Source organism: Bombus flavifrons, chromosome 13, assembly GCF_040668555.2.
Source record: "Bombus flavifrons isolate JBK064 chromosome 13, iyBomFlav1_principal, whole genome shotgun sequence".
In the NCBI taxonomy this organism is placed as follows: Eukaryota; Metazoa; Arthropoda; class Insecta; order Hymenoptera; family Apidae; genus Bombus; species Bombus flavifrons.
In genome coordinates, this window is record NC_138454.1 from 10,244,384 (window position 1) to 10,271,736 (window position 27,353).

At 42.5% G+C, this 27,353-nt stretch overlaps 1 long non-coding RNA gene across 1 annotated transcript in view; it reads left to right on the plus strand.

Annotated features, from left to right (window-relative positions):
- The first annotated feature begins 11,287 nt into the window (after window positions 1–11,287).
- The window catches only part of LOC138185875 (uncharacterized), a 114,474-nt gene continuing 98,408 nt past the window's right edge, over window positions 11,288–27,353 (plus strand). The window contains exons 1-2 of the long non-coding RNA XR_011174735.1: window positions 11,288–11,403; window positions 11,511–11,567. This is a non-coding gene — a long non-coding RNA (uncharacterized LOC138185875). The remainder of the gene's footprint in view (window positions 11,404–11,510; window positions 11,568–27,353) is intronic.

The window sequence follows — 27,353 nt, forward strand, 5'->3', positions numbered from 1 at the left end:
AATTAGTGGTAAAGGTCATGGAGCTTCATGTGCCAGTTATCGATGGTGCGTCGAAACTTAGTTTCATGCATTCGTATATATCCTCGGACAAAAGTTTTAAATTGCATTCGCCAAAAAGATTTAAAATTAACTAAGAAAGATGAAATATGTTATACCTTGTAAGAGATATTAAAATCTATGTAAATAATGAAGCGTCTTTTATAAAACACTGTCCTAACGCCATTTATATTATATATATATATATTATTTTGTATAAATATATATGGCAATTTAATACTGTTAGAAAGGATTTACTTCCATTGCAATTTAGTTCAATTAAGAAGAATTTGATATTTTTCATTTGGTAAATGATCACAACCTTTCATTTCAATTCTGTGATTATATTCCATGGTTAAATTCATCTTTGAAAAGTGTTAAGAGTAAGAAGTATACGTAATAAGACAACATTTATTATTTAATCTGTCACAAGCATTTCAAAGTTAATCTACTAATCTTAAGCCATGTACAAGATAAAGAAACTTATAACCAGTTACTATTGATAAAATATTTGGTTTAAAACTTAAAAAGATATTATCATGCACATTTTAAGATTTCATAACCTCACAATCATTCTGCAAGAAAGAAGTTTATAGTTTTCACTTATCTAGTTTACTTTTACGTATACGATTTCAAATTAATATTTTGACAATTCTTTAACATTTTATTATCTTTAACAGTGATCTTACTCTTTTTAGTTCGTAAAAATATTTGTAACTTACAAGCGTTTATTTCAAAGTTGTATCGTACGATCCGTTTGACCATTTTCCGTTCTATACTACTGTCGTTTAATACCGTATGGCGTATGGCATTGGAACAGCATCACCATCTAGGAAACTCACAGAAGAGCAGAGGACCGCGCTAAAGTGCATCGTTACACGTTCATCGTAAAAGTTAGTTAAATGCCTTTCTCATTAAAACTTTGTTAATTTCGTTCGACATCGGTGCACAAAGCGTTCCGAAAGGACGATGTATAATTTTCCACTAAAAACTATCTGCATTCGTAACTTAAAAAGTCGAAACTTTTTAATACCTTTTTTTTTACAACATTCAAAGAAACACATTTACTAAGCAGATATCAATAACACACTCGCAATTCTGGAATTTTATGATTTTTTTTTCACGTCCGTGTTACGTGCTGCCATCGTACGGAGCATCCCGGAACCTCTACACACATTTAGAGGTCGAAGAATATCTTGTATGAAAAAATGTCGACAGATGGCACCAACTCCCTTTCGTCAAGCCAAAACTCATCTCTTTTTTTCGTTTTCACAGCAGCCATGTTTTTTTTCGCGGGGCGGGTGTTTTTAACTTTTTAAACTTTTCGATTTTATATGATACTTTCATCGAACGGTACAATCGATTAAACTTCTAAAAATTCTTTTACTTATTCTAAATATCGCGCAAGACGTTGCGTGTGCGTTATTTTTCTTCTTTGTTAAAAATTTCGTATGTATCGTGCATAAGCGGTTGGAGTTGGCGAAAATTCGCTGCGATTCATTGATTCGAGGAAAATGGCGTTCCTGGGGCTGGATCGAACGAATCCAGAGCAAAATGGTGTATACGTAGAACATCGTTTCCCTATCTTGGTATGCGGTTCAGGTGTAGACACGGCGTAGGAAGGGAGGGAGCAAGGGGCAGTGCCACGTTGGCGGGCAGATTTTCAAAAAACCGGAGGGGCTGCGCGCGCTTCGCCTTCATTGATCGGAGGGTTGTGTCCGGCGGCCATCCTCTCCGCTGCGCCACGAACGTGAACTACCCTCTTCGTCGGCTAGCGGCCGAAGAGGGACTCGTTCCGCGTCGACTTTCAGGGCGGAGCCCAGGAATCTCCGAGGCCCTCGTTTCGGTGGGAAAAAAAATTCGAAAAATTTCCTTTTTTTTTAAAAATCCTGAAAAATGTTAAGATTAAAAAAAAAAAAATGTAGAAAAAGGAGGAAAAAGCGGAAAAATTCGTAAAATTTGAAAAACTCCGCCATTTTCAGGCGGCCCGCGGGATTTCAACTTTTTTCCGCGGACGTACACCGCGTACCGGAGGGAATTTAAATGAGGTAGAACGCCATAGGAACGTGTTCTTTCTTTTATCTCGTGATTATTTCTCATTTTATAACCGTTTTCAACGTTATAACACGGATCGCTTGTTCATCGAATGGACGACGTGCTTTTCCATTCTTTTTTTTTTTTTTTTTTTTGTTTTCATTCGCGGAGACAAACGGACAAAGGAAAAATAAACGGTCGCCGAGATCGCGCATGCTTGAAGACACTTGAAAAAAAATTGAAGCCTATTGAAGTCTCTGCCTCCAGCGGGACGTCGAGCTCCTCTTCGCTCTTCGTTTCAGCCGTTGAACACAAACGATCCCATTGTTTTCCCTCGTCGCGCTGCCACCGTACATTTTTCAGTCATCTTCCGCCAACCGCCAGGTCGGGAAAAACCTACGGGTCCATAGCGCGGCGAGCACGTACACGCTCGCGTCGAAATGGAATTACCGACGAGTCCTTCAGGTCGTGGACGTCCCCTTAAAACGGAGGATCCTCGGACGCTCGGTGGCGGTTGGTCACGATCGTTTCCGCGCGAGCTGGTCAGCGAGGAAAATCGGCCGGCGAGTTTCTCATTACAGTTTCGGGAGGATTTCGGAAAAGGACCCCCTCTGGTAACGGACCGGGTATACCGCAGCATTTTTCAGTCTAGGGGACCAAACCCTGACAGGTCCTCTGGGTTCGGTTCACTCGAGGGAGAGAATCAGCCGGGAGAATGGATATGCCAAGGATCGAGTAAAAGAGAGGAGGTAGGGAGAGGAAACACAGAGGTATATACGTGTACGGAACGAGACAGGGGTAACGAAGGACGAAGGAAGGAAGAGGAGGATCAATCGAAGCGGGAAAGCAGAATATCCCGTATTTGAGACAAAGTCCGAGTGAGAACGGCTGAAGAGAGGAATAGGATGAGAAAGAGGAAACAACAGAGGGAAAGAGAGAGATAGATCGATAAAGAGGGATCGAGAGGGAGAAAGAGAAAGGTAGAGAGGGAGAGAGAGAGAGCGAGGGCGAGTTAACCTAACCTCAAAATTCCAGCATCAATTCTGGAGCCCCTCTAGTGTCCCACCCAGCCGGTGCAATTAGGAACTACCCCTTCTATCCTATTCTGGCTCTATCCTCACTTCCCTTCGACCTCCCACCCTGGAAAGCAGCGGGACCACGTGATCCGGCAACTACACTCTTGTTTTTAGGGTGGCGGCCCGGGTGTTGGTGGTGGCGGGCGACGGGGGTGCGTGTACGGAGGAGGAAGAGGAGGTGGAGGTTCGGGGGAAGGGGACGAGTTGCCGGGTAGGAATACCACGTCCGCGTCGCCATGGCTACCGTAGGGGATGGTTTATACTTGAAGGGTTACCCCCGCGGTACAGTCTCTGCAAAATCGTGAAAACTACCGAGCTACGACGGCCTCGCGAACCGGAAAAAGTGCTGGCTGCGGTCTTTGTACTTTTGGCCAAGCTTTCACCCGGGGGCTTTCCCTTTCGCAACCTCCGCTGTTTACATCGCTTAAACGTCTAAGACAATTAATGACCGGGTTTTCGGGGCTTTTCCCTGGTTTTTCATTCTACGATCTCTCTTTCTCATTTTCTTATCTACGACTAACGTCCACGTCTAAAATTCGACATGGCGAGTTCCCGTTTCTTTCGATCAGCAGTAATCTGTTTTTCTTGAAGATGTTACGAACGTTCGAGATTTTTGAGATTTCATTTCTTTTCAAACCGTGGACGATCGCGTATAAATCTATGTAGAAAGAAAGATCGAAGAACATTCGTCGCATTAGGGATCGATAGTTACCTGTAATTTTTATTTATTGCTTCCTCTTCGTTTCTTTTTTCAATGGTTTCGATTCAAAAGGATTTCTCAGAGAATTCGCTACGTTCCGTGGCGTTATCTTTTCGACTAAGCTCTGCTCTGTTTGATAGTTACGAAAACGATTATGTTTATTGTCCTTGAAAGTAATAAAAATAAACGATATCGCCGTCGGTGTCGACATTCGTGAATCGCAGGAGTTGTTCGGCTCGCGCGCAATTTTCCCGCTGTAACCGCGCGCGAATCCTACACGCCACGATGTAATATTCATTTCAGATAAGGAAGAATTGTTAGCTTGAGAATAAAACGTAATCTTTTTTTTCAACGCTCTACTATGTCTCTGGACGAGCACGACTCGATCGTTTGTGGGGAAGTTGAAAAAAATTGTGATTTAACAGCGAAGAAATTCCATAGTAAAAATTTATTCCGCTCGTTTAGAATTATTTTATTCGTTACTATGGACACTCCAAAGCGATGTTGGATACACATTATACGCGATTGTTATTAAAGAATTGACACAATTCTATTTCTATAAATACAATAATACTAAATTCTAATCGCTAGTAATAACTTACTAACGAAGACTTATAATTAAATTCATTACGTCTATTCAAAATTGTTTAACGTAAAATAAATTACGCAACAACGTTACGTATTTAGATATAGAAAAAATGTATTTTCCACTGTTTCGTTATCGTTAAAGATTTTATACTTAATCATTGATAAATTTTGATCTACAAACTTTTTCGATAAAATAAACTGGATTTAGCATTTCTGTTATAATTTCTCACTGAATCGCGAAGCTACATAGCCAGATACACCGAGTCTGTTCAAATTGGCTACTTTGGAAATTGCAAAAATTTCAATGTCCTATTCGTTCGTTTACAAAAAGGGACATTGATCCGCTGCTGCGATGAGTTGTCATCAACAATTCATACTCCTTCCATTAGGAACGCACTAATTATTTTAACTGACGCCGAGTCGTCTGTTACTCGCGCACTGTAATTGCAAGTTCCTCTTTTCCCTTTGCTTCTTTTCCAACTGCGCTGGAATTCCTGAAATTTATCCGTCCTTCCACGTGAAATTTTTGTTTCGACGAAAAAGAACATAGAAAAGGAAGAAGGAAAGAAAAAAAGGGGGGCTGTAGAAACTAGGAAAAGAGACGCACGATTGAAGTGCTCGATATATTCTCGAGGGTAATACGAACTGCTTCTAACTGTCGTCAATTATTAGCGAAGTCGGCGCTCCGACTCGTGGACGTTCGCGTTTTTAATCAAACTTTCGCGCCGCGCTACCGCTCGTCTTTAATCGATTTTCATCGAACTTTCAGAAAGCGCTTTTTAAATATACCCACTACCAATTACGGTCAAGTTGCCTGCTTAACTGAATTATCGATCGATTCGTTTGCCTCTGGCATTTTCTTCGCTGTTACTGCAGCTGTCCCGCAAACATCCGTTAAAAGTCTTTAATTTGATTAATTTCGTTCCATTTTATTCGAATAGGATCTGTCATTGTTATACAAAATAATTGAAGAACAATTTCAAGCTTTTGTAGAGATCGAATGTTTATAGACGTTAAATTGGTTGGTGTTTTTTTCACACAAGAAATGTTTCGTATAAATATAAGTTTGATATTTTTTTTAAAAATTACAAGAATTTTGGTGATTGGTTGGTATGTGTGTATTACAATCTTTTACGTTGCTAACGTTGAAAGGATATACGTACTGAACTTCCCAGGTATTCCTATGAAATAAATTGCTCGTATCACCACCGAAATTAATTCGAGCATTTTTTATGCATCTCTGCATCATACGCTTTTAAAATCGACTTCCTCTTTTCAGTTTATCCGTATATCGGTTTATGCTGAAACATGAAAATATCGTGACGGTTAATGTTTTTATCAATTGGTGATCAAAGAAACTGCATTCGATTTCATATTGACCGCAAACAATTTTTTGCCTACTTTTCTATTAATTCTGATATTTCTCCTTAATATATTTCCTATCAGTCTGCCGTTACATAAAATCAGGTTACAAAATAGAAGATTTCATAACTGAATCTACATCCATAGAATAGTCAATCGTTGACCAATCAATAATTCAATGTTTCCATTCCTTCCGATTAATCGTAACATATTTATACCTCATCGCCAATAACTCTCATTATCTGTACTCTCTTCCATTCCGATACAATTTAACCTTCTCACCTTCTTCCTATCCATCGACTAAATTAAAAATCAACCGAAACAATCAGTTTATACGGTTGGCGATCGAATCGATAAAAAACCAGTCGACCGATTTAACAATCAATAATTGGACGCTTTCATCCCCTTCGATCAATCCACGCTTTCCCCCTTTTCCACTGGCAAACATACTTATATGCCGGCATCAATCATTCGGCACGTTTACCACGCGACTAGTCCCGAAAAGCAACGAAACGAGTAGCGAAAACACGCGTCGAAACCGTGGTATAATAGGCCGAGATCACCGGCAATAATTCAATCCAGCGTGGCCCGGCCACCCTGTCGCAAAATTCTAAATCTGGCCCGACCGCGCGGTCGGCGTATCGTTTACGCGTAGCAGGTGTACCAAATGGAAATCTATCGGCGGTTCTACTTGTTCTACCTGCACACTAGCGCGCATAGGGTGCATCGGGTTTCCTATTGGCATTGGCAACTCGCGGAAACCTATCCACTCGGGCCAAGAACGCCTCGCGGTTTCAGATAATGCAACCGAACGGAGAGGAGCGGCACGGCCCTAAGCTCGTTAGAATTACACGGCCAGCGCTAAAGGCGGCCGGGAGAGCAGGATGCGGACTTGTCAACACTCAACGGACCGAATTCGCTAACGTGCTGAACCTAGTCGGACGCCTCGAGCACAAGCCACAATCTAATCATGGCTCGCCGCATTCGCATCCCCCATTTTGCTCGAATCTACGGAATATCTTGTACAGCTTACTCCTTTCGTGTTTTATCGTCCACGCGAATGGCTAGGGATAAACATCGGGCGCGTCGTTCCGTTAGTTCGTTCCATCGATCGATCGATCATTGCCATCTTGGTGTGAGTGACCGCAACGTTGATGAGATTTCTTCGATGTCTTCGCCTTTGCATCGTTAGCTTTATAATTGAGGGAGGGGGGGGGGGAAAGAGGCGATGAGTCGATTTTAAATTAATTTGAGATGTTTAAAAGAGATCGTATGACAGTATATTTGTACATGGGAAATGTTTACGATATGTTGCGGAATACGCGTATTATGCAAAAATACATAAAATATTTATTATATGTTAATAGATGAAATAAATGCATACCTACTTAGATAGTTATAGAAATGTGAATTTGCATAAATGTCTGCAATGTTGTTACAATGTTTGTAACGTATTACTAAGAATTGATAGTAAATGTGCTTTAGAAGTAAAACGATCAAAAAGATAATTACTAAAAAAGATAATTAATACGGGGAAGAAATTTTGAAATGGAAATAGATAGAATTTTATTATGACAGATTAAGATTTTTATTGCTTTTTATAACTTGATTTCATTTGGAATGATTTACACAATAACTAGTGATTTCGTAGATGTGTTTCTTCTTTAATCTCGTTATTTTAATGGTATTCGTGATTTACGAATGTAAATGATGGGATAATAATGTAACGAACATGTAATTACCATTGCTTTGCAAATCTCTCATGTTTAATCAATATTTACCGTCAATAAAGAGCGCCAATTTATTCTTTCCTCTGAATGGATATTTATAGCCTATCAAAAGTTGTTGGTATGTAACAATACTAATGGAGTGAACGTGATCTACAATGTTTCTGATCATGAATTTACGATCACTAATTGGAGCAAGTTTTAGTATCGTTCTTTTAAATTCTAAAAAATCTTAGAATGAATATTATATATATATATATATATATATATATATATATATATATATATAATACACAGTGTGTGTGTGTGTGTGTGTATTTAAAGAATATATTTAGAGAATGTACAGAAAGCAGTTGTCTTCCACTATTTATTCATACTACTGTTTCCATTCGTTTCTCTTCATCCTCTTTTATTTCTTCACCTTTTCTATCTCTCTTCTCAAATGACAAATACTTTCTCAGATACTTATTTTTACATACAAATAAAAGACAATTAATTCCACATATATGGAATATATCGATAAGAAGAAGCGATTAAATATTCAGCTTTCATTCCGGATCAAATTGACTGAAACAGCGAATAAAAGTGAAAAAGTTAAATCGATTAAATAGTCGCACAGACTACTATCTATAATTATTATTTAATATTTTACTCTCCAAGCCTGTATTACAAAGTAATCTATTCACAGATATTTAAATTTTATTAAGAACAAAAGTATCTAATGAAACAGATGATATAAGAGAAAGGAAATTAGCAGAACTAAATTATGGAATAGGAAAATTTTCTGGAATCGTTGGAACGTTATTTCTATCGAGCGAACCCGCTTTACTTTTCGAAGGAAGGCAGAAATGATGCACCCTGGGCGTACACGCCGGCAACGCGTCATCTACAGATGATCATCTGGCCGAGTGGAGCGTTAGTATCTAGGCGGCGATCAACCCACCACTATAGCTAGTAGATGAAGGCGGAGTCTACCCCCGTAGTAACATAGCATTAGGTAAGCTTTTCGTTTTATTGATTTTTCGAAAAAGCGCGTGCGCGGCCGGAGCTGCCCTCCGCACTATCGCCTACTACTATACGAGCTGCACCGTGCTCTCGTGAAAACCGCTCCACTCCCCTCTTTCCTACTCGAAGAATCCTATCCGGTTGCGCAGCGTTCCCTTCTCCCTTTCGCCTTCTCGCCTTTCGTCCCCCAATTCCCGCCGCGTGTCTACGATTTTTGAATCCCGCGTGAAAACCTTGTGGAAAACTCCCCCACGACTTTACGGAAGCAACAGTTTCTTCTGAGGTGGTCCCCTAGTGACTCGGTCATTTCTTCTGACAGGAGTTTCTGCGCGAAAGCATTGCAATAAGCAATTTTATAGTTTAGTTTTAGCTACATTTTCATTTTATACCTTCGAAGAAGATTATCTGTCGAGGTTATCGATTTAATGGATCTCTACGAGAGGCTTAGAACGATGAAAATAAAGATGTTGATTAGAAAATGGAATAGGGCAGATTCATTTCGCTATGTGTAAATCACGCGTAGAAGGTATACGTATACCTCGCTGGGCGTGACTGCCGATTATTCTAATCGTACGTTACGTGTTATTATCTACTAGTAATTACTAGTAATTTGAGAAACAATGGGATAAAATATAATGACGAGCTGTAATAGCTCGAACACAAGCTTGCATAAAACGAGTTACCGTCTGAAAGTTTATAAAAATGAATTAGAAGTGTTTCCAAGTTTTAAGGGCCTTTAACGTAGAACAGCTCAGAGTTGGTTACGAAAAAGATAAAGGGAAAGAGACCACGTTGCGATGGGGCGATACGAGCAACGCAAGTAAATACCAAATTAGTGCAAGTAGGATACATTATGAAGAAGGAGATAGACGATTCTAGCAACGCTATTGGACGGAGCAGACGAAGATCCGTCCACAGGTTGAAGCAGCGAAAATGAAGGCTTAGCCGCCGGCAACAAACATTCATTATTACTCGACGCAAACCCTGTTCGTTTTCCTCCACCCCCATCATCCCACCCGGTCATTCTCTCGCTCGTGTCGTCTCTGTCCAACCGATTTCGTCATCGCGTATTGCTGGTTGCCCGGCCGGCGGTCGGTGTGCTGCCATTGGTCGACGCGGGCTGCCGTGTTTTCCGAAATCATCGCCTCTCTCGCGCGCGTACCCGCAGACACAGCCGAGTGGCACGCATAAGCTCGCGTCCGTGTGCCCACCTACGATGAGTATGCATAAGGCGTTGTTCCACGGACACGGGACCAACACATCCGGGAGCTCGGTCTCGGCCACACTGATACACGCTCTCACGCATACACGTCTCCCGGCTCGTAGTTTGCCGTCGTCATCAATCATCGAATGCCACGGGCAGCGCTGACATTTTCCGCAAAAAGCACACGCACGCACGCAGCCACCGAACGCACACCGTGTTCGTCCGTGTCGCCACGCCACCAGACGTTTCCGTGCCTCTCTGCCGTGAAGGGTCCTCTCCTCCACCAAGGATCTCCACCATCTCTCTCTACCATCTTCGTTCCGTCATCGTCGTCGACGTTTGTTGCGGCGAGGAGAGCTCATTCGCTCGCTCGCACGCTCGATTCGGGTCGCACGCACACCGTCGGGTCAGCGAACAGGGAACACCGTGATGACCAAGTGGAACAACTTACTTTGCACATGGAACGTCTTAAGAGATATATTATATACATGACGTATAGATATTTTTCGCGATGATTCCTCGAAAACTCGCGACAGGCAAGGAAAGAACGGGAACGATGGTTACCGCGCCGCGTAAAAACGCAGAACTGAATCCGCGGCTTGGCCACGGGCACAGAGGGGTACGCCGTGGCAACGTATGATTGGCAACAATCGGCACTCTGATCGAACGTTTGTTTCAGAACACATATGCATTCGTCTCGCTCTCTTCGCCGTCCGTGTCTGTTCGTCCTCTCCCTCTCTATCGCCCTCTCTTTTTCTCTTTCCATTTCTTCTTTCTCTTTCTCCAACTCTCGTTCTCTCTTTTACCAGGTCTTCTCGTCTCACTCTCCCGTATCTCGTTTCCGCTTTTACCGTCCTGCGTTCTCTTTCGAACCACACCTCTGTGTGTTTCTCTTTTCGAAACTTCCCTCTTGCTCTCTCACGCAATACCTCTTCCCTCCTCTTCGATATCGTTCTTCGTCGAACCAGCGGGGTGGCCAGTCTCTGACTACGTGCATCCTCTCGTTCTCTCTCTGTGTTCTCTTTTCATACCACCGTTTCATTCAGCGTCTCTCTTTCCCCGGGCTGGTCCATGCTCTTTTTTCATCCCTCTGCCTGGCTGGCCCATCGTTTCGTCTCTGTCTCTCCCTGGCGGATTCTCTTTCGCCGATGTTTATATATCGCGACAGGTTGGTATGCAGGAGCGTACATCATACGACGAGCACGTGTGCGTGTATACGTGCAAGGATTCGCGCGCCAGCACACGTACGTAAAGTTACCTCGATATGTATGTATCTTCGTAGTCGAGCGTCCTTCCCTGGCTCGTTCCTCTTGGGAGTGCATACAAGGTAACATCGCGTATACGTGTGCGAACTGGTTCCGCTATGCGTGTACGAGGGAAATGCGAAAAATGGGCGGATGTATCGCTTGGTGCTGTCAGTGTACCGGGATACCCACGTGCACCCTGTGTGGCACCCATGTATCAAGTGTGCGCACGCGTGTGTAACACGTACTGGGTCAGTGGAGGATCTTCCCTCTTTTCTTCGTGCTTTCTTTTCGTATCGGTCAACGTTAAAATATTCCCCGATTGATTTTTATTGGACGCTTCCGAACCATCGGTCACACGCTGTTGCGTTGCTCGTTCACGCGTTATAGCGACCATCGAGGTTAGATCTTCAGTTGGGAATAGAAGGTAGATGTCTTAATTACTTTTGACATGTTGAGTTTATTCTACTGTTTTAATTTACTTCTTTAATTCTTTAATTTGATTATGATTGTTAATGAACCATAAATATTTAGGTTAAATAACCTAGTTAGATGTGGCATTAGACGTGGGAAGAAGACGTCTTCATTACGGTTAGTATTTTACTTGTTTCTTTATCTTAATTTAATTCCTTGGTTCGATCTATCAATATTTATTGAGATTTATCTTATTTGAATATTGAATAAGGGATTGAGGTCTTTTATCGATCTTTTGATTAGTGTGTTAAATTAATACCAAAAATATCAAAATACCAAAAATATGTTGATACTATTAATGGATGTTTGTTGCTTAAATGAAAACAATTACACCAAACTATGTCGAGTATTTTAATGTAGATCAACTATGAAATGTATTTCTTACTAACAATAAGATACAAGTAAGTACTTGCGATGCATGAAACAATGAAGCAATTAGATTAAACTATTGTCAAGAATACATTATATTATAGTTACTCTTAGAAGAAAATTACAAAAAGAAAAATAAGTCTCGACTGTTAAGTAAAATAACAAAAAATCCACTATTGGCAATTAAATTAATATTCGATTAATACTTTAATCGATATATTAATTTCATTCCAATCCTATTTCGATTTTTTTCAAAACATCTGTTTGTGTAAAAATTTTAAAAATTCTTCAAAGTTTTTTCATTACCTAAATATTTTATATATTTGAAAAATATCTTAGATAGGTATTCATTCCGTAACCCTAAATACTCTCGTCGATGGTGGCGACCCTTACGAAACCGTTGAGAATCTGTTCCAACCACCCGGTGAATTCCGGTAAGCCAGTTTTCTGTCCCGGTTAGAAGCAGTCGGTAAAGATGCCGTTTCGTGCAATGGAATGGGATCGAGGCGTGCGGTGATCGGGAAAACGAGATTTATCGGGGCCACCAATTTATTGGATTTTAAACGTTTAATTGCTGGATCGCGTAGCCGAGCCGCGGTTAACTTCCTCGACCGAGTCATGTAACGCCGCAAAAATATTGGGTGTTGGCGGAAACAAGGACGGATAAAATACCGGTTAGATCTTTTTCCGGGAGCGGGTGGATCCTATTAAAGCTTCCGCGTCGAGACAAACCGCACGTCGATTATAAAATCGTTCAACATCGATCCGCCGGCTGAATTTCCAGGGCGGTTCGGTTCTTTTTTCTTTTTACCATTTTCCTATGAGGTTACCGAAAACCGTAGAGTCAGCCGCGGAGAGCCATCATCATCAAATTTCGCTTCTCCCGCATTTTATGATTATGCGCCGCGGCCGGTGCATTAGCATCGCTCATGATCTCTGAAATAACGATTCGCGCGGACGACCTGTTCCGATCACGCGTGCTGGTTTTCTCATCGTTGCGGACCGTCAACGAAAAAATAAGGAAAAAACAGACGTGGAAATAGAGGAAGGAAGCGCATCGACTGGAGGAAATAGAGGCCCTCGCCTTATTGCCTTGCCAATCGTATATACGATCGACAGTAGTACCAGTTTCGTGTTTTTTCTTCTTCCCATCTGCTCTTTTTCGTTTTTTCCCTCTTTTTTTCTTTGTTTCCTTCTCTTTTTTGCGCCCTTTTTTTTTGTCTTTTTCAGTTACAGTTCTGTCGATGGACAGTGCAAATTTTATCGATTCTCAAATGTCACGCGTTGTCGCTTTCATTGTTGAAGTTGAACGTTGTATCGATGGCTGTAACAAAAAGCAGAACGATCGCAATGAGGCACAGTTACAGACGCTTTTCATTTGTTATTTCATGCAAAGCGAGCTAATGCAAGTTTGCAAGAAGGATTCGTCTGCCTTTGCATAATTACGTCTGTCTAAGAATCTTTAATTATTTATAATTGGAAATAGATAGAACGAATATCTCAATGAATATATTGCAGATATTATAATATTTTTGCAATTAGATTACATCGTTCCAAAATAATATAAACAAAGACTTACTTCTATAAATAGCATCACGCATTATACTACTCATTCGTTTGTTATTTTACGACATCGACTTACTCTCAAGATCTTAGCCGGTCTGTTAGTAACACTTTAGACATAGCTGTCCATGACTCTTCGCGATCACCACGAGTATGAGATTCTAAGCTCGGGGTACATAGCATGGCTTGGATCCAATGAGCTCTTCCCTGTGAAATGGGCACTCAGCCATCTCGCTGTATGCCTCATAAAGCCGCACGGAAAATCATCTCTTAGGATGAAACGACGCGTGGGTAAAACGTAAAATGTTAGGACGTAAAATCGTCTCCCCTTTTTCTCCTTCCACGGACCGCCATCTCGTGGGCAGCAGCTTTTCAGCTTGAATAGGGTACGCGGGAGCCGCAAGCTGGCTAAATCGTTCTTTTGGTGGCGTAGGAATGCCGCGGGACCTTAATGTTCTCACTTCTCATTCGGCATGGCCGGAAAATCCTCCACGTTTCGCGGAGTTCAGAGCCGAGTCGGTCCAAAGTAATCACGATATGTGACGCGTGCGCCATTTTTGCTTTCGCCGTTTTAATTATGAATAGGGACCGTTCTGCATTATTACGCGGCATTCGAGCGAGCGATGGCTCTAACGACGTATATAGGAAGATCGGGCTGAATGTCTGCAAATTCTATAAATCGCCAACAACCTGCAGCTTCCAAGTTTAAGATCACTTCTCACGCTGTTGCGCAATTATTACGTATGAAAATATTCTTTCATTGTTTTACTCTGCCAATTCATAGTTTTCAGATTGCTTCTTTTCTTCAGGCAATCTGAAGGATCCTGAAGAGTTTATTTTGTAATACATCGTACACATTTTCGTACAAAATAAGGAACGTCTTACAGATAGATTGTTTTCTTGGATCGTTAGGCTACAGTTTTTCAAAAATAAACGAACGTACAAGTTGCAATTATAGATTTTGGCAAGGATTTGCGAATGTTAAGATCTTGAAAGGAGGAGGTTAACGCACAATTTCAAAGAGAGGAAAGATCGAATAAAAGTACACATTCATAGGGAAACAAAATTTTAATATAATTTTTATCGATACTTTAATATTCCATGAGTAGTGTTTTGAAGAAAATGATTGATAGATAGCAAATAAAACATTACTGCACGCTAAAGTCAATTATTGTAGTCGAATAAGAATAGAGAAAGGAGAGATTAGATCAGTACGTCATTATATGTAAGTGCATGATATTTTCTATAGAATTATGGTATACACATGATATGTAGGCTCAAGCTTTTTGATAAAATACAATTTTCTGTTTGCAATATTTTAATGATTCGTTTAATTAATTCGAAAAATGCAGTAAAACGTTCAATCGTTGTATTTGCAAATAATTTTCGTCGATGCAAAGCAGACGCTCCTTTATGGAGGCACCTCAGTCTTCGTTTAGGCACGAGATAATTTACTGGATCGCGAAGCATCGGTTATTTGCACGGTCTCGCGCGCCGCATGATCCCGTCGCTAATCGATTTTCTCGATGTAGTCGCGTGCGACACAGAATTGCACTTTTTAGATCGGGTGTCGCGCGTAGCCGCGAACGTTATTTTTTTCTGCTTTTTTTTCTGTTTCATCGGTTGGAACAAACAGTGGACGAGACACAGAGCGATGGTGGGAACGAGAGGAAGGAAGATGGGAAGGATAGAGGGAAAGAGAAAGCGAGACCGATGAAATAAAAAACGCCGATGTCCATGATGGACGCGCGTGATCGCGCGGCCACTTTCTGAAATTATTCAAAAATCGCGTGTTTCGGCTAACAATGCTCGAATGGAGTAAGCTCTGGCCGGACCGTCATTGGTTCTCGATATTTCAACATCGGGCCACGGACATTGGAAGGACACAATCCTCGCGCCTGATTAAACAGCACGCTAATTCGGCAAACTCATACATCCTGAAGCGAACGCACGGTAAACTGACATCGTGTAAACAGGACACCCGTTGAATCCTACGAAAATATTGATTGGCGGTCCGGAGTTCCGCGGGTATGTCTACGATTCCTTTGTACGTGTGACAAATACATCAGCCGGTCCCGCCTATTTAGGATCGTTTCCTAGATTAATCGAAAATTCGCGCCAAAACCGGCCAGGTATACGCGTGCCATCATGGTGGAGTTTAAACGCGGTTGAAATGAAAATTTCTGATTAATCTTCCTATTCACTGCATCGAGGGAAGGAAAAAGACAGGAAAAAGCGTACGGGGAATCGACGAACTTTAATCAGCTGATACACGGCCAAAATCAAAATTTAAGATTAAATCAATGCGCGTACCGGCTCGGGTAAAAGGCTTCCAATACAGCTGCTCTGGCTGACTTCCTTTTACGCGGTCGCGTTCCATCAAACCGGAATCATTCTGGAATCGGTAATGACTGATTTTCATTCAAAGTAGCGGATTTCCGTGCAAATCGGTCGATGAATGATAAATTTAGTAGGGCGATCTGCTAGGCGAGGAAAATAATTTTGCTCTATGATAGTACAGGATTGGTTCTGAAATGATTTTTTAAATATGTTGTTCTTTTTAAATATCGATTTAGAATGACGAATACTGTGGATTTTTGACGTCAAATAATGTTTATTTAGGAAACACGGTCACGATAGCAAAGATGAAAGGAAATCGTCAAAAAGTTATAACATTTTTTAATCTAAAATGATAATGAGATACTAAGAAATAGAACAGTTTATAGAAATTATTAATTCTACGTCTCTTTATCTTCCGATATTTTATACTAATTGTGAGGAAATATTTCAACGATCAACATAGGCATAAATATTTTAAAATAGGTACAATTTTGAAAGTCAGCGATCGAATTAAACGAATAGTTTCGATTTTCAAATACATATAGCATTTACTGTTTAACAACATAGAAGCTACTCGGTACTAAGTATTAAGTAATGACAAAGTGTCGTATGAAAAGCCAAAAAGCAAATTGTACGGTTTGACGCTTTGTCTCTGTGACGTGAAATTCGAAGTTCTTTTGCAATTCGATTTCAGCTACACGCTTACGTGGAAATGAAAATTTAAATAGAACCAAACTCGCATGGCTACCGTGCTGGGCATGATTAAAACGCGAAATCACGTTGCTGTAACGTTAGCAATCATAATCGTTATTCAAGCTGATATAAACGTCATTTGCTCTACAATTATTTGATGTATGGACCATTCTGCGGTTTACAACATCCGAGAACTCGACGCTATCCCTATCCGTTGACAAATCAGAACTTACACGTTTCATCTTCTGTCCTCTTGCACATGGGAATTCCCATCCTCCGTCTCTGTTCAATCCATCACTCACTTCATTCTCCTTCTCGTTCTCTCCTTCGTTCGCGTAAGCGTGCGTTGATACGACGCAAACACGTTCCTCCTGTACTTGAAAAGTTTTGATAACAATAGGTGCAGAAAATCGTCTGACGTTTCGAACAGCGAAAAGAGAACAGAAAGAATCGTCCGACGACGTGTTTTACGGGAACGGAATCGTTGCGATTTCGAAGCGATGGGTAATTCGAGGCGTTAAAGTTGGGAACACCGACATCGACTAGACTAGCACGGTACAATTTTTAGTTACGCCCGGCTTCGATTGTTTCCCGCCTCTGCTAAACTTGTTTTCCATGTGCTTAAGTCTATACAAATATTTGCCATCGTTCGATTACTCGGTATATGGCCCGTGGACCGCCTCTATACCGCAAGCCACGTAATTTTCTATGAAAATATTATCACGCTTTCCTAACGTCGAAAATTTAATAAAGCCGTCGGGTCGGTGCGTGCTGCTCTTTTGTTTTAGGCGATAACCTCCCATTCAATTAATAATAACAATTCATTATAAAATCCCCAGCCCCGCTTGTTTGCGTATCCTTCTGTGCTAGAACTTGTTTTTACTCTTTTTCGGTAGACAATATCAATTTCGCTATTTAGTATAATTAATACAATCCACAAATATTTTACTTGAAATTAAATATTTTAAATTCTTGTATCACGAGCCGCTCTTAATGTGCCAGGGAATTTCATCGAAGATCAAATAACGCAGGCGTTCATCTGAACATTCTACGGTGTGTATTTTTGCGATAACTCATCTTACGAACTGCAACGTGGTCTAAATGAACTCATCGAGTGAAATCGAGCCTAGCAGGCGGTAAACATTGCTCGAAAAGCGACGTGCTCTTCGGTAAGAATCGAGCGAAGCAGCGGCAGCAGTCACAGCGAGCCGCGCGCTTTGACGTTTCCGTGAGGTCGGTGATGTAGCAAAGTGAAACTTGCTCGTCCCATTCCGAAAGTCCTCGTCGTGAGCCCCTGACTTTCTCTCTTTCCCTCTGGTCTGTTCGCCAGCCCCGTCCGCATACATGTTTGAGCAAACTGCAAACTGTCGGAACATTCAGCGCGGGGAGGCGGTCGAGTGTGTTCCACCGTTGGACGTTCTTCAGCTTTGACTTTTGCATGGGAATGTTTTTCATTTCCATGTAACGTACAAGAACGCGTACCACGTAGAGCGCATACGAAAAAGTTGCCGCAGTACTCGCACCGTGAGCAGTCGTAACGATACTCCTATAGTTATATATAGATACTAAAGCAACTTTCGTGTATATGTAAGCGCGTGTGTGCAAGCTACAGCCCTCTAGCCCCCTTCGGGGGCCAATATGTTTTCCAAATTAAAAATTGCAATTCCCTATTCATTACGAACTGGCTAAATGCACACATTTAATGGGCAAAAGGAAGAAAAATAACATTCGAAAGAATGGAACAACGATTCAGCGAGCGTGACTCTGTGACACGAAGTAACGCGAGCAAGTCGAGTCGAGGGGTGATACGTGCATTCCAGCCGGATCAAAACCGTATCGATACGCCCTACGTACTCCGTGACCTACAAGTGGCGAGTTCTCGATGTATCAATGGACAAAACAGAGCGGTTCGCATCGCTCATCCCTCGCTTCGCATCCCCTTCCATCACTCTCACCCTCTCTCTCGTGAGTGCGTGCGTGGACCCACCTAAACAGCCGCCCGGCGGTGTTCCAGCGGGGAAAAAATTCCATCGTGACACACCGAAACATCCCACGAATTCTGTCCTGCTCCAGGTCAGGAGAGGGGAGAGGAGCGCCATTTTTCCTTCCATCACGTGGAAGCGTGAGCATGGGTGTAGCCAGGGGATGAGGAAGAAAGAGCATGTGAAGCGAGAGAAAGGGAGGAAGGACGTATAGGGATAAAGCTAAAACTGCAGAAGAGGACGAAAGTGGAGGAGAATGGTGTGGAGAGGGTGGAAGACGAGAAAGGGACGAAGCACGCTGTAAGCGTGAGAAAAGGAAGGTGAGAAGGGTTGCCGAGCCAGGGTGAGCGAGGCAGAGCGAGGGAAACATTAAAGAGGCGCTTGAATAGAATAGAAAAGAGCAGAACGCGAAGGGTAGCAGCAAAGTACGCAGAGGAATAAGACGTATAAAGTGGTAGGCATGGTTATGGAACACGGAACGATGAAACACGAATTCACGATATCAAAGAAAGTCAGAGAAATTGAGAAAAGACGCGAATAAATGAGAAAAGTAAGGAGAGAAGGGTATAAACGAAAGGGGGTGGGGGTATGAGTGAAAAACAGAGAAAGATCAAAAGACAATCACCCGAAAAGCGAATCAAAGGAGGAGCATGACAGCAGGGGCAAAAGCGAGAAGCATCGAGGGAGGCTTAAGGGACTCGGTGGAAAGGAGAGGGAGAACGAATTAGGGTTGTCTCCCCTAGCGAGGGAGACAGCGGTGGTGGTTTCCTCCGAATTCGGTCGGAGCAGGATCGACTCGGTTTTCCCTAGCGCTATATTCGTGATACGTAATGTAGCATAATACCGACGCGGCTGGCGGCGCGTCGGCCGTGTCGGCGGCAGCGTCGGTGTCAGCAGGCGACGGGGGTGCGGCAGGCGTCGTCGTGGACGGGCTGCCGGTCGGCCGACGCTGGCCCAGGCTACGTCTCTCATTGATTACGCGAGAAAGAGGGAAAATTCCGGCCGTTGCGTGCCTGTAAAGGTGGCGTAGGCGTGGCAACGCGTCGGCGTCACGACGCCTTATTCGTTGAAAACTTCGCGCAAAAGCACCGCCCTCGCGCGCGCGGCTGCCGCGTTCTCGGCACGTGTGCGTAGCCCCAGCTGGGCTTTTCGAGGACCTCGTCTATCGTACGTACGGTTAGTACGCGTACGTATTGGAGGAAAGAAGAACAGCCAGGATGGATGCCACCCAACGACACCCTCTCGCGCGCGCCACCACCCTTCTCTCTGCCACGAAACTCTTCCACCCCTTGCCATCGAGCTTCTCTCGTCGACGGCGACGGCGCCATCATTCCCCGCCAATTTTTTCAGATCCTGGCTCCCTCTATGCGGCCAGCCCTCGAAACTTCCATCTCTTTCTCTGTTCTTCCTTACACGACCACCCTTTTCTCCCTGTTCCACCCGTTCCCACGAGTTTCTCCTCCTCGTCTGATTCGCGCGTTCTCCGTTCAGCTTTGCCACCTCGAAGAGGACGAGATGGAAACACGAGAGAAGGGGTTGACGTCTCCGTTGGAGAAGGATAGAAGGCACGAGAGAGCGCAATAAAGAGGGAAGAACCCTCGAACGGCACGATAAGCGACGAGAGGAGTCTCCGCGTCGAGACGCGCGGTCGATTTCCGTTGGTGGGAGTTTTTTCGGTGAGACAGAGGGACGGACGCCGGGTGCTGGGGGATGCCATCGTGTCGTCTCTGCTTTTGTCCGGTTTTTCTTTTTGCCACTCTGCAATTGACGACTCTATTACTTCTGCGAAAGGGAGCCTCGTGCCGCGGGAAAGAGACGGTAAACGCGAGGAGAGGGAGAATTCGAGAGATAAAGAGGGTTCGTCTTGCTGGTAACTGAGGACAGGGGTGAATGTCGAGGATGGAGGGAAATATTTTTCTTTCTTGTAAACGAGGAACGCAACGTATAGACGATTACCGTTGGTTTTCCGCGTGTTTCTTTTACAGCTTTTCCTATATACAATCGATGCCGCCTAATGGGTTGATTAAATCGACGTTCTTACTTCGTCTCTCACAAAGAGATCGGTTAGCGATACCAACGTTTTCAAAAGTTCGTTCAAATTTCTCGAACAAAATGTACATGTTTATCGAGTTCGCTCAATCGCGAACACATTACGTCTCTTAATTGCGTTGTCTGTTAACTCCGTTTTTTTCAAATTGAATTTCGTCACAACCCTTTTCAATCCGAATCCACGCAATTTAGCAGAAGCCAAGCTCCATTTCTGCTTCTTTTTTTTTTTGCGAAACTACCAGCCACGCGAACGAAAGACATTTCCGGCATGGTATTTTATCGACTCCGCTCGTTCGAATTATGCGGTAAAAATGAATGGATCATCCGTGGATGGAAATCCAGGTTGAACTTTTCCCGTTCTCCCGTTCGGCTATCGATAGTGGCAACGTCTTGGCGGCAAATCGGAATCGAATTACGTGTACCGCGGGACACGCACGTGCTCGAATTCCGGAGAACGCGTGCGCGTATTGACACGCGCGGATCGAACACACACTGACACTGTCCATCACGCGATAGCAGGGGAACCAATACGACGGAATCCAGCTGTACGACCACGTGTACGCCTGCTGGTCCGGTATTCAACGGGCGAGAGAGCCGGAACTTTGGTCGGGGTTAATAAGTGGTCGCGGTCTCGGCGTACGTGGTTCCCCGGTTCGTGCTTCGAGCGTTGAAAAATTAGCCTTCTTACAAAAAGCACGTCGAAAAGGGGGATTTTTCCAGGGGCGGCGCGGTGAAACGAGACAGCTTGTTGTACGCTTTGCCGTGGACGAACGAAGGAACGGTGGCCGCGGGGGTGTGGGGCAAACGGAATGAAAAAGTTACGGGACGAGGCGGGAAATCGAGCAACGTAAATACGGAGCACGTTGCTATGTGCCGTAAGCATCCCGCCCAGCCAGCCTTTTTACAAAGGCCCTGAAAGTACGGTACGTGTTAGCCGGCGGAGTAAAAAGGAACGAATGAATAAATTAGCCTCCGTCCCAGCTTGGTGACGGCGAAGAAGGTGGTGGAGAGAAGAGGAGTAGGGGAACGAAACGAAGGAAGGGTCGACGGTGGCCGCGTAGAACGTAACAGCGTCGCGCCATTTTGGAGAACCATACGGGTCCTCCACAGGAAAAAGGACAAGGGTAGCGAACGGTTTTTCTCGTGCGTTGCATTTTACCTAGGTCACCCATGTTTTTAATCGTTTTACATATCTTCCGTGGAATTATTGCGCGCGTACTCGTTGTTCCACCGGCCTGTTTAATTTCCGGTGACTCGTGTCGCACGGGAACGCGAAGCGGAGTTCCGCGCTGCTCCAATCTTGAGATTAATTTGGTAACGGATCCGGAGAGTTTTAACCGAAGAGAATATTCTGCCCCTTTTCGATTGAATTATCGAATATTTTGTTTTCCCTGTTTTATTTTTTCATCGTCCTCTTTTTTTTTGTATCTGAATACGAATCGGATTCGAGTGGATTTAACAACAGTTCTTTTCTACGGATGAATGGAACAACGCCGATCTCTGCGCACGTAACCGACATCACGGAATTCGCATAAACAATTCGCGCGGAACATGGATGAATATCCGTAATCTTCACGTTCCTGTGGCCTGTTAAATATTACCGATTCGATCGCCAGTAATGGCTCATCGTGAATTCGAAATGGTAAATAGCAATAATTAAATCGGAAGTTGAGCGAATTCTGCACGTTGCGCCGATGAATTCGACATAATCGCCGACAGATTAACCAATCGCGTCGCTAATCAGTGCCGACCACGACGAGCTGTGTTAGTTGCGTTTTAGCAATAAATCGTACCCTTCGCGAATGCACGTCCATTTCACCCCCTTGTTTCCTGCAAGGAAGCTGCTGTTGCTTCGAAAACGGCGTTTTTACCTTCAGGTTCGAGAGAAATTCGAGTATCAAATTTACTTACAAAGACCGATCTTTACTCATTTATAGTCAGCCATGGAATTAGCGATTAAATGGATTTTATCTGGTTCCATTTAATCCCTTTATTAGGTTGTGGATATATCTCCGTTTATTTCGATCTGTTAATCTAATTTGATGGTAGACAAATATTGGACGAGTTGTTTGTTTTGACATGTACTTACCGTAATATAATAATTCATTATTCAAATGTAATTTTATACAAACATTTATCAAGGGTGGTCTAGTAATTATTACTACTTTCTGATAAAATATTGCGTTCGCGGAGACGAAAGTAGTCTTTGTATCTTCGAAATTAATGAAACTGATGTCGTCATACGACGATCTTCTTCGTTATTCTTCCATATTCTAAAAGATTAACAAATTTTTAGACATCAAAGTCGATAATTATAAATGAATAAATAAATATTGATTTTCACTGCAGTATGATATATTGCAACTTGATTTCGATTACGTTGCTATTGATTTGTTAAAAAAGCAGTTCTAAATTGAAATAGACTGAAATGTATCGATTACGTGACAAGTAGAATTTATATCAGATACGTGTAACTGTTAATTCTATACAAAATATTTTCAGTTGAACTGTTCGACGATATCAGAAATATGATCTAATATAATCCTTTCTACATTTAATTTTATTGAAATTTTGAAACTAAATTATTACAACCAAATGATAAATACAGTAAATATCTACTGTTTACAAAACTAGCTACTTTATTAAAACAGAAAATTCTATTGAAAGAGAATTTAATCAAATTCGAAGCGTTGAACTAGTAATAATAGGAAATAATCATCTCTGATTGTCAGTAGAGAGACAAAGAAAAATAATCGTGTTAAAGTGTCGTTATAAAACAATAAGGTTCAATTGGATGGAAACTGAGCCGGTATCAGCTGATTTACTGTGGGCAATTACAAAAACGGGCCGCGTGCCTGACGCGGGTCGCAAACAACGGACGCATTACATAAAGTAATTATAAAACGCTCCGTTATTAATATAATCGATCGGTTACCGGACTCCATTAAATAATTGTGTAGAATTGCAGCTGCGACGCGATTAATGCCGGCGCACCGTATAAGCTGGCCGCCGATAAATAACGCTAATTACGTAACCGAGACAATTAACGTAGCGCAGAATTCAAAATGCATCTCGACCAATCTTTGAGTCTCTCACGGAATCCATTTTCTTTCTTTTCCGATTCTTTTCTCTTTTCGACCACGATGAAAGCCAAAGAGTACCGGAATCGGTAGCTGGCAATTGCTCTTGGAGTAGGGATGGAACTATAGGGATGACAGGTGGTGGAGGACAAGAAGGCTTCGGTTAATATCCAATTTCCGAGACGTCAATCCCTCAACAAATTACCGGTCATCTCTATCGTGTTCCAACATGTAGCCCATCTCATTTCCCGTCTTTTCCACACGGTCGCGAGGAAACATGTGCGTGCACGCGTGCCTAAAATTCCGTAATACCAATCAAGCTTAATGCGGTACATCCTATGGATATTACGTGATATAGGCGTGTTTAGTCGAAGAGGCATGGGGAATAGCCGAAGCATGTTGAGACATAAGGTGACGTTCTTGCGATTACTTGCAAGGAAAGTCTTTTAATCTTGAAAGATAGAACATTACAGTTAGTGTAGACTAAGTGAATTATGTTGTATTAAATGTTTTATATATTTCTGCATGAACCTATATATCTATAATTGCGATTTGAAAATGCGATTAATTTTCTTAAAAACGATCGTTGTGTATTCTTGAGCATAGATTTTTCTCCAACTAGAATAGATAAGTTCTAGAGAAGATTTTTTCTGAGAAAATAGGAATTAGGATAGTAGGATCGTTGGCGGGTTAACATTCTGTTCGTTGACGGCTGACGTTTCGTCGGTTTGGAGGGAGCCGATGAAAATTGCTTACTTAATGGAAGCCAGCTCTGCCTTTATGGGCTCCCTTCGGCTCGGTCAAAATGATTTAATGAATCATTAATGCAGAATCGATATTATAATAACCATGGGTGATGGATGCTTTTCGTTTAATATAATTTCTTTCCGCATAATTATCCGGTCGGTTGTATCGATCGTTTCCCTCATCGAGATCGCCGCCTCTTTCCTTTGACCGTGCTACTTGAACAGGTTTTCCCAGACCCCGTTATAATCGACAGCTTTGTAACCAAAGATCGCGTTAACTATCTCTCACTTTTTCCTTCCTTTGCGTGTTTTTCTCAACACTTGGACCACACCCGTAGGCAGATCGGTTGGAAAGGTTGTAGGAGCGATGGGTAGAAGAGAAAGTCGCCCGGAGATAGTGAGCTCATTTGTACCAGGTACGTGCTTGCGAAGTAAAACTGTTGAAAAATGATATCTGAATGCCCTCAGACTCTACCATCCACCATAACGCTTACCGCGTTACCATCGCCATCACCTTGCCACGTCCTCTCTCTCTCACTCTCTCTCTCTCTCTCTCTCTCTCCCTCTCGCTCTTTCTATCATTTGATTTTACTGTTTCTATCTTCGTTGCTTCGATGCTTTTCGCTCTTTCTTCCCACTTTTACCATTTTCATTCCCTCGTGATGTGGCCTCATATCGTAGGTAGGAAATTCTATCCACGCATATTCGTCCTCCTTACCACGCCACTGTAACAACTATTAAAATATGGAATTCCATTTAACAAGCTATGACAAAGATCGGGTATTTTAGCGAATGTACTTGGAAACTGAACTTTAATTACGATGAGATGCCGTTATTGTGCGTTATCCGCTCGACTTCCTTTGCGAAACTTTCCTACGCGCGGCAAGTTTCACCTCGAGTACGAGGAACGCAAATGAATACAGCCCCATCGTATCTTCTTTCGAAGCGGGATCAAAACCGTTTTTCTTTTGCAACTTCACAGAAGACTGACCAATCTACTGAAAATTAACGAATTACAATCTGTTTTATAGTTTTATGAAACTAAAATATCTCTCTTCCTCGCAGTTAAGACATTATTTCGCAGTACATCGTATGTGTTTCGTCGCAGGACGAAGTACCACTTACAGATATTTTATTTTCCTAAACTCTTGGAATATAATTTTTTAGAAGCGAATAAACGAAGTTGCAAATCGCTAACGTGGGTCTCGAGAGTAAAAGATTACACGATAACGAGACCAAGAAGCTCAATTTTTGTACTTGTTTCATTAATTTACTTTTCTGTTCGTTACAATACACATAAGTATGGCGATCGCATGATACTTAACGTGAGATTGAATGAAAGAATAAAATGCAGCATGTATTTAAAGAATTTTTTATTGTAAAGTATTTTATTCGTTATTTAATTGTTTATAAGACCGGTTGAGTAGCTCATTTTGAAATATGATACCTGAATGTACAAAATAATCATTTCTTATTAAATTCATATCAATTTGGAAGAATTAATTTTATTTGCAGTGATTCGTATCTCGTTTTATGCTGTCATGGAATATACTCAAGCCTTTATAACTCTCCAAAATAGACTCCTCTATGAATACCTTTGATGTCAGTTCACCACAGTGTGATACTTCGTCCTGGTTTCATAAAAGATTAATGGATAACTTCCTCTTTGAATTATCTTTCGTTTGAACTGACACAAGGGATGTACCAGTCCTTCGAAGAACCATTTAAAGATATTTCCCATGTCAACAGGTTAGAAACTATCCACTGCATCTATCTCGTGAAACATACATAGTATGTACAAAATGTACTATCAACCGAAAGTTTAGTATCGCTATCATTTACCACTAAAAGAATATGAAAATTACCAGAATAAAAATTTTCTTATCTTAGGAGTCATTTTTGCCAAAAATCTATCGAAGTAAAGAAAATTACTACCGATAACAAAATGAAAGAAATTTGAACCATTCGGAAATCAAATTGATTAACCGCACTTTTCTAAAAAATTAATTAAATAATAAATAAATAAACACGACGGACTTGGATTAGTTTGATTTCTGCGTGGCTTACATTCAAGCAACTATAACGAAATAAAAAGAATTAGTAGATAACTGTAACGTCGACGTTGAAATAATAGCAAGATTAGCAGAAAATTTAGTATATGTTGGTGATTGCAAATGTTCGACCAGTAGTCTATGACATATAAAAGCTGCCATAATATATCTAGCAACACCGAACAACCAAGAAATCAGAGAAAAAAATGTTATTCATCCGATGAAAATATCTGAATCTGCAGCGATACTCTAGAGTTTAGAATACCGCAAGTATCCTCCGGGATGTTCCGGTAGCCTGACGATAGCTACGAAGCCATAGAAAAGAGGACAAGGAGTCCACTAGCCACATCTGAACGTAAGGGCAGTCGGACTGTCCGCAAAAAAAGAGCCGGACGAAGGTTAGATTAATGGTTGAGAAATGCAAATTGTCCGGTAACCCCTAGAGCGGGTCGGGCGGTCCTCCAGTGGGTGGCTAGCAGCGTCTCACCCGTTTACCAACCAGCAAAAACCCCTTAGAAATATATCGTAGGTCATTTCCCTTGCTAAACTCGAGGAAAAAAAATTACCAGCGAACCCCGGAGCCGAGCGTGCTACATTCAACGAACCCATGCCACCGACCACCACCGTGCGCCCCCTTCCTCCTGTTGGGCCGCCACCCTCTCTAACCACCCACGTATGCAACCACCCATCCACCCGGGCCAGCCGCCCACACACGGACGTGGCCGAAGCGTGTCCAGAAAGCAGACCAACCGACCACCACGGCTGTTGCCTCCCAGCGCCTTTTTCGCGGCGTGGAACACGCGCCTCCGCGGAGTAGAAGCGCGGAATATATATATGCGGGCCACGGAACAGAAAAATGGCCGCGAATTTGTTTTGCGAGAGGGGTAGCCGGGGGTGGAGAGGGAGGATAAAGAGGGGTTGAAGAGGCGGAGGCAGGGCGAAGGGATGAGGGTGTCGGCGACTAGGGGGGAGCAACGCGTCCACCAGAGCCAGAGGGGAGATGAACGAACGGACGAGGAAACGGAGGGTG